The sequence below is a fragment of the Microtus pennsylvanicus genome, chromosome 6 (genome assembly GCF_037038515.1).
Source record: "Microtus pennsylvanicus isolate mMicPen1 chromosome 6, mMicPen1.hap1, whole genome shotgun sequence".
NCBI lineage: Eukaryota > Metazoa > Chordata > Mammalia > Rodentia > Cricetidae > Microtus > Microtus pennsylvanicus.
Genome location: NC_134584.1, coordinates 20,173,556 through 20,193,880, shown reverse-complemented (window position 1 = coordinate 20,193,880; position 20,325 = coordinate 20,173,556).

Below are 20,325 nucleotides of genomic sequence, written 5' to 3'. Positions count from 1 at the left end.
AAACCGAGCATTCTGTTGTATCTGAAGTGGTTGCAAATGGATGTTTAAGTTGCAAGGTTTTTATTTGTTAGAGAATCTGTTTTAATATAGTAGTTGGGCCTCTGATTACTTATAGGTTTTAAAAATTGTAGAATCAACTTCTCTTTAAGGTAACTCAGATTTCAACTCTTGGGTAATAAAATTGAGGACACTATTTTGTTTTTTTTTTTTTTCCTCAAAATTTAAGTTAAAGCTTCATATGGTAACTGCGTCCTGTTCAGACACTATTGTCTAAATTTGGAAACTGTGTGCTGTTCACTAAAAATAGGAATAACAAAATCAGAACCAATTAAGGTTGCACACTTCTGTGAAACGCTGAAAGTCCAATTCTTTGTGGTTTTGATAATTAGTCCTTTCCAGGTGAATTTCTTCGGAATGCTCCTTGTTTAAATTACAGTTAGCTTTGAAATTTCCCACATGTTGAGATTAAAACTGGACCTTAGCTGTGATGGTACCTCTTTCCTCTCATGTTATATGCACAAGTTTTCTGTAATATTATATCCACTAGTGCAGACATGTGTACATATGCTTGATGCAGTTTGCTTGACCTTACCAGCTTTGAGTTGGCATCACACCACTTTGTAGACAGTGGAAAGTGAATATGCTGTTGAACTTTTAAGCTTTCAAAAAAGTGTTTTAAAACTGCAGTGTCTTTATGTTTTTACAAAAATAATTAAATATTCTGTCCAATGAGGTATCTAAATGTATTCCTAATTTTGTATTTGGGCTTAAGTTTTGATAAAACTTGCACTAAGCTAATATCAAGCTCTTTTTATAATAAAAAGGATTTTGATATTCAGACCTGACTTTGTTAAATTGAGGGACTAGAATGCTACTTTTTAATTTGCAGTTTTACATTGTTATGTATCATATTTTATGTAAATGTTATAATCCACAAAATTATATAAACACAACATAAATAGAAAATCACTCAACAGCATATTTTCTGGAACTTTCATTTAATCTGTAATTGCATAACCTAGTACTTGTCAGATAAATTACTTTAAAATGCAGATTAATTAATATCCCAAAATGAAGTTTATTTAGTTTGCAAATTAAATGGTTATTTGATATGCAAAATTCACATTTACTTTACCTAATACATTTTTTGTTTTCATTTTCATTATTTTTAACAGGAAGATTAACGTCTATAGTGCCTTCATAAGCTTGGATATTTTCAAGTTTAATTATGCATTTTCACTTTTTCATAACTGGTGTTATAGTCTAATTAAATTTGTTCAGAAAAGCTATAATCATCTAATAAATGCCAATGGTTTGGGCTTATCACTCACATAGGTAGGTTAATTAAAGAACTGATTATATTATTCATTTGTTGTCCTATTACAATTGTATAAAATGTACTTCGATACAAGGTACAAATTAGAATGAGATATATAACAGGCTGAAATGCATGGCAAATCAACTTTCTTTCAGTATTGTGAATATTTTATAGCAGGCATTTTCAAACTTAAAAATCTGACATTTATACAGCAACACATGCATAATTTCCCTCTTACATGTCATTTCACTGTGATGAAAGTAATTTTAAAATGCAAGGTCAAAAAAATGGTTACCCCTAGCAAATAATAATAAAAGAAGCTAAAGACAGGTATCAGGAAGCAATTTTGAACGTTTTTTTTTTTCCTCTGAGGAACATTTAATATCTAATGCATTTCTTAGGATAAAAATCAAGAGGAAGGAAATCCTTGAGGTAAAATTGAAGATTACTTCAAGGTAGATAAGTTGTTCCTTTGATTTAATGTCTGCTATTGTTCCCTGGTCAAAACACAGTTGGAACTGTTCTTGTGGGACCCAGCGCCTTCTATATCTGATAAATGGCCTGACCAGGACAACCTCAGTCTCAGCAGGAAAGACATTGAACAAATTGTCAGCATGATTTACATACTAGTTGTCAACAGCATCTGGGTTGCTCTGTGAAAGAATGATGGGTAACAGATGTTCTGGGAAATGCTACCATCTGCCCTTTCTTAAAATACATCCCAAGTGAAACAATGCATTTGAATGGATGCCACAGAGATACCTTTTCCTTGGAGGACCACACCAGTGTTTTAATGTTCCATGTAGCTATCACAAACGCATAACAGTCTGCAGAGAATAAATGCAATTAGGTGACGTGCGCAGATAGGCCCTTGGAAGGCTCTTTAAGCTCAGTCATACAATATGAAAAGAAAAATGGTTCGTGTCTCTCCAGAGCACATACTGGAAAAATTCCATGTGGTGATCTGGACAGAATGTATGTATCTCTATCAAATGATCTACGGGGTTTTCAAATCTACAAAAGATAATTTCTGTTCAGATACAAAAAATACATATCAGAATAATAAGTACTCATTAAATGAGTTCCTTTATTTGCCTGATACATATATATATATATATATATATATATATATATATATATATATCAGTAGTTTTACATCCTTCTTAGGCTTGAGTGCTTAATTCATACAGCATGACCACAGGTAACAGTGAGATAGAACTTCCAAACATTTCTGTCATTATGTATCTCATCGTTGTGAATTATTGATTTCAGCAGTTTTGTTTCTTCTATCTAGATCTAAAATAGATTTGAGCTTACTATCCCTGAAATGCCATATGCAAAAAAAGCATTAAAATTTAACAGTATTTTTAAAATGTGTAACTCTTACGTACTGATATTAATAATATAACTCGAAGCAGCGTAATTTTCATTGAGACAGACTTTCTCCTTGTAGTCCAGGTTGTCCTGAAACTTGTTCTGTAGCCAGATTGACCTTGAACTCACAGAGATATGTTTGCCATTGCCTCCCTAGTGCAGAAATTAAAGGTGTGCACCTCTATCTACTGTTAGTTTAAGCTTGTAGTGTAAAATACATGATGTTCATAAAACACAAAAATGTTCATAGAATATTCTTTTCTTTTGGATTTGACTTAACATCCCTCAATTCCTCTCCAATGGAAAGACATAAGTAGTTCAACATATTCTAAAATGTGTTATATTGGAATTCCAAGATAAATGAGACTTGCATTAGCTGTGATGAGTTCAAATGTAAGGTTTGATGTATGTTCAGATTATTTTTCTTCTGCTTGGTAAGTGCTTAATACACTTCTAATGTAAGGGTTTTTACATCCATCCCTTTTTTATAACTCCTTCAGTATATCTCCCCATTTCTTCTTTTAAGTTAATGTCCTCTTCCTCTATTACTATCTTACTGAGTTCAACTTTTTTTTTTGAAGAGGTAGAAATGATAGAGAATGGATGGATATGATAAAACTGTATATTCTATGAAATTCTCAAAAATGTACAATAAAATTCTAAGTCATAAAAGTATTGAATGTGTAGGAAAAATAAAGTTTTGATTATTCTATGAGGGAGAATCTTGTGCAAATCTTACTAATATCCCTAGATTGATTTTCTTTAATTTGCTAAAAGTGACAAGACAAACATACTACTAGTACATAAAACATATGTGGTATTAATATAAATATTGTTGTTTAAGTTTTTTTTGTAAAGTTGAATGCTTTTCAAATGATCAATAATGAATTTCAACCTAGTTTATTGCACTTATATATTTTCTATTGGTTTTTAGAGATGACAATATTATAGTAACCAAAATATAAAGTTGAAGAGAATAGTTTAATGGAAGTTTAAAAATGGCTACTTAGAAGATCAACTAGACACAGAGACATCAACAATCCTTACATTAACATAAAACTCTCAAAGAACACAGACTTCCTTAAGATAAAGGAAGAATTAATAAAGAGCAGGGAGAAGAGAATATATGAATAAATAAAAAGTTCTAGAGAATATGTTACTTAGATTAGCCCACTGTTTTTTATCTTACAATATCAAAATTGCTTGTACTTATTTAAGACTATTTCATCTATTTTTTGATAAACTTTGAGAAGTGGTAAAACTACCTCATGAAAGATTAAAGGAAAAATTAAGTATACTGTCTCTTTTATTCAGTCCAGCCTTAGAAAAATTAAAAGGATCAGGGAATTAATGATTTTTATACGTGGTTACAGTGTTAGCAAATTCAATTCTTCATTTACCAAGATTCCAATGAATATATCTCTGTATTAAGGATGGCAAAAGTATAAAGATAGCAATTTTTGTTCCAAGGTTCTAGAACATGTTGATAAATGTTACATAGATAGCCATCATGGAGTTTCAATGGTGTACTTGGTGGTTAAAAACACTCATTTCTTTGTTGGAAAGATGGCTCAGGGGTTAGGAACACTCATTACATTTGCAAAGAGCCTGGATTCAATTGCCAGCATGTACATGACAGTTCATGGCAGTCCATAATTCCAGTCTTATAAGATCCAACTTTCTATTTTGACCCTGTGTAGTGCACATACATAAATACATGCAGGAAGAGCACTAATGCATACAGAATAATAAAATCATTATATCTAAAATAATTTAGAAATCTGTCATGAGGTATATACAAAGTAAGAATCTGGAAAATAATATATCAAAATAATTCCAAAGTATATTTTTACATTTGGCTTACTTGTTTACTTTCTCAACATCAGAGATAGGAAGTGACTAATCAGTTTTCAATGGAAAGGATACACCACTTTGACTTAGTCTACACCCTCTCTGCCCTAATAGAAACCTGGACATTTAAAAATATTTCAAATTTATCTCAAGACTTCTGTTATATTGCTATCAACTGTAGAGACATACTATAAGTCATAGCATACAAGTCACATAAAAGATCAAAGGAATCTAGCTAATCCCAGGAATAAACTCCCCCCAGACCATGTTATCTTGGAGATATGCATTAAGCTGTGATAGTCTGAATGTAACTGATCTCCATAAACTCATAGGGATTGGCAATATTAAGAGGTATGTCTTTGTCTGAGTAGGTGTGATCTTATAGGAGGAAGTGTATCACCGTGGGGGTGGACATTGAGGTCTCATATGCTCAAGATACCATCCAGGGTCTCAGTCTACTTCCTATTGTTTCCATATCTATAAGTACCAAGCCAACCCAGCTAGATGTCTGCCTATATGCCATTATGTTTCCCATCATGATAATAATGAACTGAACCTCTAAAATGTCTCTCCAATTAACTGCTTTTCTTTATAAGAGTTGCCATGGAGATGGGCGGTGGTAATGAACACTTTAATCCCAGCACTCAGGAGTTAGATATTGGTGGATCTCTTTGAGTTCATTGAGGGCCTGGCCTACAAGTGGAGTACAAGGACAGTCAGGGCGGTTACACAGAGTAATCCTGTCTCAGAAAAACAACAAAAGCAAGCAAACAAGCAAACAAACAACAACAACAACAACAAAAAAGAGTTGCTATGTAATATTGTCTCTTCATAGCAATAGAACCTGTAATTCAGGCAAAACCAAACCAAGTCCAGTGGAAAATGTCAGTGGTTTCAACTTGGTAAATCCTCATGAAAATATATCTCAGAGGTTTTATCATTGGTTTTAAGTAGTGTAAATGTGAATATCTGGTGCACAGATTTCCAAAATTATTTCTATTTGCTTGTTTTTCTTTCTTTTACGTGATTTAATAGACTTCAGTGTGATTTGAATGAATGTCCTCAGAAAGGCATGAGGATTTCAATTACATGAAAGTCAGATTGTGTGCTGTCATTATTTCAAACTGACTTAAATCATGCAGTTATGTTATTAGCCTTTTTCTGCTAAGTATTTATTTTAATGACCATTGATCTTGGAAGACTTTCCATTTAAAAAAAATCTTACTCCTAATCATTTGACACTGGCTGTGATTTTACAAACCTAGTTATCTACAATTTAAAAAGTCTGAGTAGTTTTCCAAAAAGTTATTTTGAGTAAAATCAATCAAAATAATGCAAAGAAATGTGTATATTATTAAGCTTTACTGCAGGATTAGTTAATTGTTAGGACCCAAGTCAGGAGGAAAACACAAATGCAAAATGTAACATTTAGAGCAGTAAAAAAAAATAATAATTTGAGAAAAAAGGAAGGGGAGAAAGATGCGCCTATATTTGGAAGCTGCATTAAATTGGTTTTATGATTAATTTTGTTTGTAATTAATACAAATATAATTCTTAAATTGGTATAACAATATTAACCTGAAATTAATCTAACTTGCTAAACATTAATTTTAATGAACTGAGGTAAAGACAGATCATTATGCTCCATTTTAGAAGTAGTTATTTGCATCCCATCGTATTTCAAACATATGCTTTTTAAAAAAAATGTGGAATAGTAATAAGGAATCCTGGCAGATAGAGACAAGCATTATTTCACAGATACATTTGCAATTATTATGTGTGGTTGTGTTCACCTAATTTCCATTCACTTTCGTGTTGTAAATCTCTTTTGGAGCTCTTTCATTACCCTCTGTCAGTTACTCTGGTTTTTCTGCTTGTTTTTTCCCTTTCTGTCTTCTGTTTAGAGTGAATTCTTTGCTTTTGAGGCCATGCCACTGGCTTGAACTTTACAGTACTAACTTGGAAATATTGCTTTCCATAGGAGGTTTCAGTGTGATTAGGTAATGGATGTTAATTTAAAACACATTGGCTCCTATAAGTCATTCAAGTTAAACTGGCTCAACTCTCTTGCCTTTTAACAGCTTACCAGTTTCCTGTCTCTGTAGTTTTATATCTACCAGCTTCAGTTCTCCCAGATGTCTGCATAACAATGAGCAGTTTGGGAGCCCAGATTGCATGTCCCCTGACTATTGATTCTCTCTCATTGGGGTGTGTATGCCATTTTTCTGCTCTGTTGATTGGAATATTCTACAATACCATAGGAACTCAGCATAGACAAGCATTCTCTGGGTTGGAGAAGGGAAGTCCACATACAGAAAAACTTTTAAGAGGTGAAGGAAGCTGGTGCAAAGAATATGTGTCTTCCCCTGCTTATCATCTGTCCTCCTAGGAGGCTTTATGTTTCTTATAAAGTTCATTAGTATATGACTGTGTTAGATCTACAGAAACACCTAGTAAATACTCCTCTATTCAGCTCTTCTTTATCAGTTTCTGATGTTGTGGTGCTTCAGCTTCTCGAACTCTCCTGTTGCATTTTGGCAGCGAAGCTTTTAATCTTTCCTTTTATGGGAAACCAAATACAGCAAGAAATGCCAGGGAAACCAGTAATAATATGATGGGAAGCATATTCAAGAACTGTGGAGATAGCTCAGTAGTGAGTTTGCCATGTCTGCATGAAGCCCTGAGCTTTACCCTGGAAGCCCTATTAAAACAGCCCAGTGAGGAGGAGCTCATTTGTAATTCAAATGCAGCTGAGGCAAAAGTGGAGAGATGCCTGGAATCCACTGTTCAGCAAGTTTAGCCACTTGATGAGTCTGAGGTAGCGAGGCGACCTTTCAAAATAAAAATAAAAGAATAAAAAAAGCAAAAACAGTGGATGGTGCCAGTGATACAGCGCCAAGGTTTTTTTTTTTTTTTTCTTTTTCTGACCTCTTATGCTGGAACACACAAATACATCCCCACACATAAAACACAGAAAATGGCAGTTACAGCAAATTCAAAAGGGCATGAGTTGTTACAGTGTCAAAATACAAAACCTAACACCAAGATGTGGCAAGTTAAAAATGTATTTATGGCTGGGCCAATCGTTCAGTCTCCCCTAAAAGGAGAGTGAAACAGCAGAGCATAAAGGCAGAGTAGCAGGAGAACAGGAGAGCAAGTGATTAAAAAATGGAATCTTGCAGTTATTTTTATGAGCTTGGGAAAGGTACGTGTTATGGATTGATGGTCAGATAGTATGGAAACATACCATGAAATATTTTATGGTCAGTAAATTCTCGTAACATGCTACGAAACAGTTAACAATGTGTAAATCACAAGGTCATAGAAGAATAGCCAGTTAACAAAACAAAACCCCAATTTGACCTTCAACTTCGGACATGATCACAGACTAACACTATCTCAAATTAGGAAAAAAAAAGAAAAATGAGCCATCTTGCCCTTACATGAATGAAGTTCCAAATGAATTAAAAGGGAATACAATGAAATAGTTAAGTGAAATTAACAAGTCAGTAGAGAGCATGAAAGAGGAATTTAATAAGACTTAGAAATTCTGAGGGAAAATGTTATTAAAAGTTTGGAAATGAAAAGTTCAATCAAATTGAAAAAAATAACATTCAGATAGATAATAATAAAGATGAAATAATAAGTATGAGCAGAGCAAGTGAGGTGTAAGTGACACCATTAGACATTTAATCTATGAATCATAGTCTAGAAGTTCAAACCAAGGGCATAAGACACACATTCTATATGTAATTCATGGAAAGAGATAGATATCTAGTTACAAGAGCTATTAAAATGATTATTTTAATTTCTACTTCTGTGTATTTTTGTGTATGTCATGTATGTGGAAGTGGTCTCCGTGGCCAGAAGAGATTATTGGATTCCTTGTAGCTGTAGTTATAGGCAGTTGTAAATCTTCTGACATGAGTGCTGAGAAGTGAACTTAGGTCCTCCAGAAGTAGAGAAAACACTTTTTTGCTGACACCACCCCCCAACACGACCAGGTAGTAATGGCACAGGCCTTTAAACCCAGTACTCAGGGAGGCAGAAAAAGGTAGACCTCTTTGAGTTAAAGGCTAGCTTGGTCTAAGGGCAAGTTCCAGAAGAGCCAGGGTTATACAGAAAAACCCTATCCCAGAAAAAGAAAAGAATGAAAGAAAGAAATTCATTAGGGCTGGAAATGACTTAGTGGTTAAGAACACTTATTGCCCTATCCAAAGATCCAGGTTCAGTTCTCAGCACACACATCATGGCTCATAGCCATCTATGTTCTAGTTCCAACGTATCTGACACCCACTTCTGATCTCCATGGGCACTAGGAACACATGTGATGCACATACATTCATATAGGTAAAATACTCATACACACAAAAATAAATCTGAAAACTAGAACCCTTCCAAGCTGTATTATAGCTAAAACATTATGTATCAAGAGACAAGAAAGAACATTAAAAAGCACAAGCTAGAAATGCCTGTCCAATACAACCACAAACACATCAGAATAAGAGCAGATATCTCAACAGAAGCTCCAAAGATAAGGAAGGAATTGGAAAAAAAATGCATTTTAGCTTTCATGTATAATAATCACAAATACAGATTGCTGAATCCAGGTAAATTATCCTTCATAATTGAAAGAGAAAGGAAAGTTTAACATGAGAAACACAAACTGGAAGAATTTGTAACCATTAAGGCAGCACTGCAAAAAATACTTAAGAATTCCTACATACTGAAGAAGTTCAAAACAATGAGACCCCAGAGAAGGTAAAATCATACTTGAGCAGAAAATAAAGAAATAAGGATTGGAATGAAGCAATTATAACATAAAATAAGAATGAAAAAATTTGATATATGCCTTTCAGCAATAATTCTAAATGATAATAGCATCAATGGTAGATTAAATTTATAAATAGTTCCCATGCATTTGTTATGTCCAAGAAACAGAAAACAGAACACACTGGGAATGATAGCAAAGACATTTTAAACAAATGACACTAGAAGAAAAGCATAGCCACACTAATTCTGAAGTATTCGGCTTCAAATGACAATTAGAAGTGACATCAGAGGCTGTAAAATCACTAATTATTATCCAGAGAAACCTCGAGTACTTGGCTTCACAGACACTACTGAATGCAAGCACACTGATTGAACTCAACTCAATAATAGTATAGAGAAGACATAAAGACAAAAGCAAACCAACAAGGTGGTATCAGAGGTATTGGAAATCACTATTAAATGGACTTAATTTCTAAACAAGAGAAAACGAAAGAAGCTTCAAACTCGTACAAAGAACAAAAGACTACTAGAATTCTGAGAAGAGTAATAGTCTTTTGTAAACCGCCTCGGCGGGTTACTCAGTCTAGGGGTTGTAACCCGCCTGGCAGTTCAGTAATTCCAGGGTCCTGGAGAGGCGCTATTTGAAAGATATGGGGGGAAAGAGAGGAAGAAGGCCATGCTAGGTTTGTCAGAGCCTCCGTTTATTAGAGACAGGTTACAGCTTATATAAGATGAGGAGTTTGGCTTGGGATGAGGGCAGGGGCATGGAATCTTGCCGCCTGGTCCACGGTCACATAGGCGAGGAGGTTACAAAAGGTCAGGTCACATAGGCCAGGAGTTCATAGGTTGACACACCTAGTTCTCTAGATAGTTGGAGTATGGAGCGGGTTCCGCTAACAGATAGCTCTCTATTAACAGACAATTGGGTGTGGGGTAGGCTCTGTCAATAGAACAATTGTCAGGGTGTGGAACTCTTTGCAGACCCCTTAGGGCGATGGTTCCTGTAATAATTTTGGGGGGGAAATTGTCTCCTGACAGTCTTTCAAAGGGAAGAAAACACCAACGGATTATGCAATCCTGAGTATTAAACCCTGAAAACATTTATACAAATAAAATTATACAAATTGAGCAGGCTATGTCATATATTTAGGAATATATATTTATGTACCTGTACATATATGTACATAGTAAACTTTAATTTTAAAAAGTGTATTAATTTGGAAAAGTAAAAAGAATGTTCTATGGAAGAGTTTGAAGTGGGGGAAGGGACGGGGTTGTCATGTTTTGAAAGGAAATGGCCACCAGAGGGAGGAGCACTATTAGTAGGTGTGACCATGTTGGGAAAGGAGTAGTCTGCTTGAATGTGTCAGTGTGGAGGCTGGCTTTGAGGTCTCATACATGCTCAAGCCACACACAATGAGACGGACCTCTTCCTCTTGTCTAAAAGCCCAGATGTAGGATACTTGGTTACTTCTCTAGCACTGTATCTGCCTGCACGCCACCATGCTGCACCATGATGATAATGAACTAAATCTATGAACGTGTAAGATATTCCAATTAAAAGTTTTTTCTTTTCTTTGTAAGAGTTTCCCTGATCATGGTGTCTCTTCTCAGAAAAAAAAAAAAAAACCCTACCTAAGGGGGGAAATTTGTAAGTATAATCTAAAAATAACAAGAAACTATATTTCAATAAATTGGAAAATATAGAAAAAATTCATAAAATCTAGACACATATGAGCTGCTGAAATCAAACAACGAAAACATAACAACTTATGTATATCTATGACAAGATGTACGAGTGCAGTGGTAGTGAAATATCTATTAACTAACAAAAGCTGAGGCTCAGGGGATTTTTTTCCAAATTCTACCAGACCTTTAATGAAGTGCACCTACGATCCTTAAATTACTCTATAAAATTGAAAGGGAGGTAACTTGCCTTCCAATTTCAAAATTCCATGTGAAATTTATAAAGGAAGCCAGATAATTTCTATCCTCCAAATTGAGTTTAATTTCTTAATGAACCTGAATTCAAACCCTTCCAATAAAATACAAGCAAACTAAATTTCGCCAAATGTCAATATGACCTTGTAACTATAGGCCAATATTGTCTGGCATACTTTTCTATGAACCAGGAAATTTCAAAGAGAGTTCTGCCTATATTGGCACTAATTCAGTCACTATTTTCTGTGTCCTGCAGAATGTCTGGCAGACTCTTTCATGAAGCAGAAACCCTGAAGGACAGTCTCACTTTTAGGCAAGTTCAGCAATCATTTTTCTGTCAGTTCTGCATGTCCAGTTCATACAGCATAGCATCAAGCAGCTATGTGCTTTCCCAAGTGGCTAGCAAACTCCATAAAGAGTATCTTCAATGCCCATCATCCTCTTGAAGTAATTGGTGCTGCCAGGAACAGATGTGTCTCATTGTCATGAAAAGTCCAAAGTCCTTAAAACATTTTAGAGGCCATATTCTGTTAGTCTTTGAAAGGTTTGAAAAATACCTATTCATCTGAAATATATCTCTGGACATCTAGAAAACCTAGCTAACATGACTACAAGCTTGACTATTATAGATGACTATATATTAACCTATATTTCTTAATTATACATTACATTTTAAAATGAGCTGCATAAACACAATACTTTAATAAAGAGTAGAAGTATATACATAACACAATTGACTTTAAATTTGTATCAATAAAAATCAATTCCAATGCAAAGCATTAATCTTTACATCATATCCTTCTTTAAATGTAAACAAACATTTATAAAAATTATTTGTGAAATGGGCATAGTTCTGTCCAAACTGCTTCCTGTTTTTTGTTGGATGGAGTATTTTTAGGTCTGAAGCCTGCACTTATGATTAAAACCTGTGTAAATTAAAATAGCAATGCTTCTGATGAACTTTACATACCTCTTATTTCAAAATTTTTTATAGTAAATTGACAATAGAACTGCTGCATGTTATATTTATATTAATACATATCCTCTTTGTTTTATTATGCCATCATATTTTAATATTGAAATACTCTAAGACCACCCAAATGAGAAGGAGCAGAATTGAATTAAAACAGTCACTATTGCTTGTATGTGAAATTAAGTCAGGCAGAGTCAATTATTATTATTATTATTTTTTTTTAGTTTGTGTGATTAAAAAAAAGTCCCTGAAATCAATGTGAAAAGTAAGGATTTGCTTTGACTTGGAGCTTAAGAGTCCAGTCCATTGCTGCAGGAAATTCCTGGAAGTAAAAATTTAGTCTAGTCTTTACATACACTTGTAATCATGGAATAGAGATTGATCAGTGTTTGTGGTTAACTCCTTTCCTCCTTTGTAAGGTGTACCAAACATCATACCATGGAATACTGCTTCATACATTGAGTGGACTGTTCCTTCTCAGTCAATGTAATCAAGGTAATTTTCTATAGGCATAATAGAAGTTGCTGGGCGGTGGTGATGCATGCATTTAATCCCAGTACTTGGGAGACAAAGACAGGCAGATCTTTGAGAGTTCAAGTCCAGCCTGGTCTACAAGAGCTAATTCCAGGACAGGCTCCAAAGCTACAGAGAAACGCTTTCTTGAAAAACCAAAACAAACAAACAAAAAAGGTCATGATTCCAGGAAATTGTAAATCTCAGCAAATTGACAAAGGGAATGAACATCAAGACATATATGGAGATGAGTTCTCTTAATAGAACTTCAGTAACACAGGAAAAAGCCCTGATGTTCATCATATACAACTCTATACATTATTTTTTTTCTGAAAAAGAAACAAATTAAAGATGAATAAAAAAACAACAGTGTTTGCGACAACCTTCAGAAGCAATATTTCAGGTGGGACGGTGACGCATAATTCACAAGGAAGTAAGGTTTAAGCATTTCACAACAAACAAAAATGCCAGTCAGGAAATGGGTTAAAAATTCAGCAGACAGCTCTCAAAAGAAAAATCACAATAACAGACCCATGTTTTCAAAAGTCTTCATCATCACTACACATCATGGAAAAGACAATAAGAAGGACTTTGGGAGACGCAGATCTCAGAAGAACTATAATAAAGAAATCATACAACAGATGTTACTGTGACTCTGGTGGAAGAGGAACTCTTTTGTCTTGCTTTTGGGAATGCAAAAAAATTCAGACATTATAGAAATCTATGTGAAAATATTTAAGAACAGAACTATCATATGACTAAGCTTTATCCTTCTTGGGCATATTTTTAAAAATCTTTATACCACTTTATAGACATAGTTTAACATCCATGTTTACTTCTACTTTATTCATAGTGGCAAGAAAACAAAGTCTGCCTCCATGTTCATCATCAGATGAATGAAAAATGATAATGTAGTGTATATATGTAATGAAACTTATGAACTTCGCACAAACATGGATAGATCTTGAAAGCACAATATTAAACAACATGATCCAATCTCAGTAAGACAAAAAGTAACTTCATTCTCATATTCTTGGATCCTAGCCTGTGTGTGTGTGTGTGTGTGTGTGTGTGTGTGTGTGTGTGTGTGTGTGTGAAACCTATAAAATTAGAAAATAGGCCAAGAGACATTAAAAATACATATGTGCCAGGGTAAGAGGATAAGGGATGGATAGAATGCCACATAGAGCATGAAAGAGGAAAATCGAATGGAAGAGGAGACAAAGGAAGAAGAGAAGCAGCAGGAGATCGAGGGAGAAAGGGAAGGGACAACTGCCAAGGGAACACTAAAACACTTGCTTTCAGACAATGTTATCATTATATCTAATACATTGCCTTCTCATTTAAACAAATATTAATCATTAGGACAGTGAGGTGGGAATGAGAAGTTAAAGAAGGAAGAGGAGCTTCATGTGATGGGAAGTTGGGAGAAGGAAATAATGAGAGGAATCTTTTATGATTGCTTTTCTCTGGTTGCTTGTGAGCTTAAGTTTGCAGTAGGGTAATGCTGGCAATAATTGACAAAGCCCTGATCTTCAAAAACCAATTGCCGCAGGGGTTGTGCATTTGCTTCCTCCAGTATCTGCAGGTCAGGATTTTACCTTTCTATAAAGTGTGTCCATTGCCCCCTGCAATTCATTTGCTCATTAGATATATAATGCACACCTCATTCAAAGGGTGTCTATGATTAGGTCCTCAAAAGACTCTGGGTCTTTAATAGTGGAGCCAGTCCTCAAGCCCTGTCCCCTTAGAACTACTGCATCAATAGCATCCACCTCTCGCGTTTTAGATATTAATAGAGAGATATCAGTTTAAATTCCTGATGAAATTTGAATCACATCTGTAGTTCAATTACCCCTATTGTGTCAGAGTGAGATTCATAGTTTCAACAAATGTGCTATGGTTTTTAAGATGTCATGATTAAGGGAAGCATAAGGCATGTACAAAACCATGCTCATTATTTTCACATTTCCATGGGTCTGATTAATTTAAAAATAAAATCTTTAAAATAATCAAAATATGTGTGACTTTACTGTATACCAATCAATTCCATACAGATTTTTCCTGTAAATCAGCATTCTCCTAACTTCCCTCTTTGCTACTGTGCTGATGCCAAGATTCTATTTTGAATTCTCTTGTTTCTCTTTTAGTTGCAATGAGAACATGGGGAAATATAAAGAGCACTGCACAGTCTGAAGAAAGCAGGAAGCTCTGGAATGTGTGATGATCTGATCTTTCCATTTGGGTATTTTGTAGATGAAAGAGCATTTACCTATGTGTCTGAAGACTCCATCTGGAGCCAAGTAGAACGTTAACAAGCCTGGCATAATGATCAAATCACTTAGCTTTTCAAACTAAAAGAACTTGCCCAAATTTTAGTCACGTTTGTTTAAATTTAAAGAAGAAAAAAATCAAAATTAATTTTAAATACTGTGCATTACTAAGAAACAAAGAGTGAATTTTCATGGTCTATGTAGAGAAACATATATTGAAACCAAATCAAACCTTTATACAACATCAAAAATGAATAAGAAAACGTGTAAAAAAAAGAATATGTGGAGCATTTTTAATATCCTTTTAATACTTCTTTAAATTGGTTTGGAAATGGCTCTGTCTACTGAAAAAGCATTTGAGCAACCTTAATAGATAGGATTCAGTATGACTACAGTATAGTCTTTTTTTGACTCTCAGTCCAGGGACTATATAAATCTTGGTGTAATCATGACACCAAGAATTTGGCATGCCTTTTTAGATGAAGGCAAGTGGATGAATGGGTCAATGGTTAAATTTTGTTAAAAATATTTTGAAATGCTTTTTTTTCTTTTGAAAATTTGGAAGCTTTTGCTGTCTTTTCTTTGGCATAGTGTTGGAGAAGATTCTAATGGACTATGTGTTAATTGAAAAAATTCGTTGGTTAGACACAATTAAACCCTTTGTGTAGCTAAAAAAAAGAAGACTCCATGCAACAAAATGAGATAATCAACACTTTTTTCTTGTAGAATTTAACAACCTATTCCTAAGAGCTATTTGAGGGAGAAAAATAGAAACTATTGCATCTTGCAGAATTTTGAATAAAATTTGATGAACTAGTTTGGCCTACCAGATGAAATTATTTTGGATAAGAAGAGAGTAAAAGAGTTTCACAAAACAAACAGAAAATGTCTAAAGAAAAACATTTTCTGATCATTAAAATATATGTGTTACATAAATTAATACTAAATGCAAACTAGTATATTAAGTAAATTTATATTATTATAAAATGCAGAAAAATTATTTATATGAATAAAAAATAGTTCACTATGGCCTTATATCCAAAACCAAGATTTATACCAAAAAACATGATATGAATGAATGTTAATCATTAAAATCTTCAGAGAGAAATGAGTGGTTCATATTTTTATATTTTAATATAGTAGAACTTTTAAATAAAGGCATAAATTACTAAATATCAATATGTTAAATTATTCTATATCTAACAATATATTTAGAAGGAAAGTAAAAACAAGAATTGCAAGAATTTTATGTATAAAGCATGGGATAATTAACATTTAGATTACATGAAAATCTTATATATTAAAAAGTAAAACAAAACACTATAGAATAATGATCAAGTTCCATGGATAATTTCTTTACAGGTCTATATTATTCTAATATATATATATATCACATATATTATTCAATATATATGTATTTTTATATATGTGTGTTTGTGTATAAAATTTTCTCAAATTTACCCGAACTAATTTGTACTGAAGAAATGAAAAATCTTAACAAGACCTACTTGATCCCCAGTGCATTAAAACATGTAACATTCATATTATTGTCAAGGGGTTTGGAGCAACGGAGACTCTTACACATAATAGATATGAAGGCCAGCTGGCCTGGGTCTGAAAAAGCATGGGACAAATCCGGACTAGCTGAACATAGAGGACAATGAGGAATACTGAGAACTCAGGAACAATCGCAGTGGGTTTTTGATCCTACTGCACGTACTGGCTTTGGGGGAGCCTAGGCAGTTTGGATGCTCACCTTTGGAGACCTGGATACAGGTGGGCGGTCCTTGGGCTTCCCACAGGTCAGGGAATCCAGATTGCTCTTGGAGCAGATGAGGGAGGGTGACTTGATCGGGGGAGGGGGAGGGAAATGGGAGGCGGATGAAGGGGGAGGCAGAAATCCTTAATAAATAAATAAATAAAGAAAATGAAGTGTCATGAAGAACTATCATTGTATTACTTTCATAAGATGCAACAATACCGTTGTTTCTAGTAATAGTATATGAACTAAGAGAGAATTGCATACACAAAGAAAGGGATGGATTGTAGCTACATTATTGTAGATGAATCCTATACAGAAATGTTCATGATAAGAATATAAATTCCTAAAGTCTTCTGAACATGCATTTTAATGTGAGAGAGTCTATGACAATGAAATTCCTTGAATAAGTAAAATCACTCCAACAAATTAGTTTATTCCTCCTATGCAAAGATTTACTTTAGTCACATGACTCAATGAGACACATGTCCTGTTATCTCCATTTTTAAATCTCTTAAGTCTTCAGGAACATCACAACCTAAGAAATTTCCATGGATGTTTTACAGCCTCTGCTCCTTTGCTTAGAGCTGGAAAGGTTATGTGTCCTAGGTTTGATCCCAAGCAGCAATGTTTGCCAACTAAAGAGACATATAAATGAGAGTGACTATTTAGGTATCTGAGAATTCATTAATAGATACATGCCAGTATAGTTTTAAACATAATCAACCATTATAACAGCACTATCTTATTTAGGGGAAGCATAGATATGAAATAGTGAAAGTGGAGAACAAATACTGAGAGCAGAGATGTTAGTGAAGGATATAGAAGAATAAGTATAGGAAGGAGAAGGCAATTTCAGACATGTTTTATTTTTTCATTTGCTTTAATGGGTCTTGATATTTACTTTGCTATAAATAATTCTAGTATAACTTACACTGAGATTACATGACTGTCTCTTTAGAGATAAAAAGTTTTATAATAGAGATAAATAGTAGCCATAACATGATCATTTAAATCTTTTGAAAGATGAATTCCCATCCTTTAGAATAAATATACAGGGAAGGTACGCACTGCCACATTAAGGCATGAAATGACTCTACTGAAAACCTATAAATTTCTTCTGTTGTAAATTTTTAATATCTTTTTTCAACTGTGCCTCTCACTTCTTCTCCTGAGTTATTAAACACATTAAATAGCATAAAATTAAACTTTATGCTACCCCTAAGTAATGGCAAATCATTTCTAAGATTGATTTTGATAATCCACAAAAGTTGAGATTTGCAATATTTTATTCATGTGCTAAAAATTAGCTGGACCAAAGCTACATACATAAAAGTGTCCAGAAATTCAATGTTGCAGCCAAATCTGGCCTTCGGGAGAATCCAAAGAAAATTGCATTCTCAGAGGTTTCTCCTTCGAAACCTTCATTTGAGAGCCCCACAGCACAAGAGTTGGCCTCATGGCTTAGCAATAACTTCCCCTCTCAGGAAGATGTTTCCTCGTTTCTTATCCCATAAGCCATTTACAGATAACACTTGCTGAAGTCAATCCCCAGTGACCTTCTGTTCCTTCAGGAGGACAACTGGTCTGCCTACCATGGTTACTAAAGTCACATTTGCACAGCCAATTTCATCTTTCAACTTTTTTTATGATGTTCTGGAACTCACAGGGACTTGACTTGCATGATAATTATTTGTGCAATTGCGCAAGAGGCACAAATATACCTCCTGTCACGGTGCTTATCAGGACAAGAAGCTTGGGCTATGAATAAGAAGCGGGTTTCTGTGGAGTTAGTGCTGCTGGAATTTACTCAGCTTCTGACGTTTACTGCAACATCCCTAGTGATAGAAATTTTAGAGGAATGAAACTCTGTACAGGAAGCCAAACCAAGTGCCTCTGGAAATTAATTCCAGTTTCTTTCCTGTGATTGTGACCCTGAAAGATCTGCATCTTTGTACGGAGTTAGTGGAGATTATTGCAGTCATCAAAAGTTTTAATCCTGCTTGGTGTCTGGAAATCACAGAAGTGCTATTGTTACAGCAAAATTGCAGTGATTGCTTTCATATCTTTCATCAAAAGGTGAATTATTGTAAGAAAAGCACAAGGGCTGAAAATTCCCTCCTATCACTCCTCCTCCTCTCACTGGGGAGCATAAACTTACCCCTTCTGTGCCTATGCTAATAGAATAGTTTATAAATACAGACCACCTTATCTATGTGAATAAGTGACCATTCCCGCTATGTAATGGAGCCTTGCTGTCAGTTTACGGAGATAATCCTAATCTTGGCAATGGCCTGGGTATCTTAGGTGTTCCCAATGGGACCCCTTTGGCCAACAACTCAATTCCATTTACAGTAACCTTTCAGTGAACCATATTTTGTAGATAATTAAAAATAATTGCTGTCAAACCAAATTTTGTGAAATATCTTTGTCAATTGAAATTGTTAGACTCACTAGAAGAGAAATAAGGTAGCTTGCTATTAAACTTATATGACTTTAGTGAATTTGTGGTTCTACTTTAGATTCATAAGGACTGGTGTAGGAGGTCCTTCGGTCTACCTGTTGCTTTCATTAATGAATAAAGAAACTGCCTTGGCCTGTTGATAGGGCAGAACTTAGGTCAGTAGGGAAGACAGAATTGAATGCTGGGAGAAGGAAAGAGTCAGAGAGCCACCAGGGAGCCACCACCAGAGTAAGACATGCCAAATCTTTGCCAGTAAGCCCCACTGCCATGTGGTGATAAACAGATTAAGAAAAATGGGTTAGATTAATATAAAAGTTAGCCAATAAGAAGCTAGAGATAATGGGTCAAGCAGTGATTTAATGAATACAGTTTCTGTGTGGTCATTTTTGAGTTAAGCTAGCTGGGTGGCCAGGACAAACAAGCAGCTCATCTTTCTACATTTGGTGCCCATATGTTTCCATTAAAATATAATTTCTCTGATATAAAGACTCACTTTCAGAGAAAAGAGTATGTGTCAAAAAGAGCTGTAATGTTTTGTGATGTTAGAGGAAGATGTCCTGGACTTTGACATCTAGGAGAGCAGCTGGACTCTGATCTTCCACAGCTGGCAAAGTTCATGGAAGAAGGCACATTGAAAGATCCTGTGGCTGGACCTGGGCTTCAGAAGGAAGACAGGGCTGTTCTGATCCTCTATTTTAAACCAATCATTGCTTAGAAGGCATGCCTGAAGAATATAAAACCATTTTCAAATCTTGAAACAAAACAAACTTGAAAAAACGTACAAGTATTTTAATTTTTTTGAGTGGATAAAAATAAATGAAGATGAGGTTTTCAAGGGAGAATGTGAGATTTTTTTCTTAAATTATTATCAGCCATGATTTCCCTTTCTCATTTAAGATCTTGTACACCGCAGAGTGCTTCTGTTTGCATCTATTAAGAAGTTCTTGAAGATTTAGTATCTTTCTTGTTAAACCACAGACTTTTATATTTGATTGTGCTCACATGTCACCAAAAGAAATAAAAAAGGTAGTTGCTTAATCTTTCCATTGGTAAGACTTTTGTAAATTCTTAAAAGTAATTGAGTGG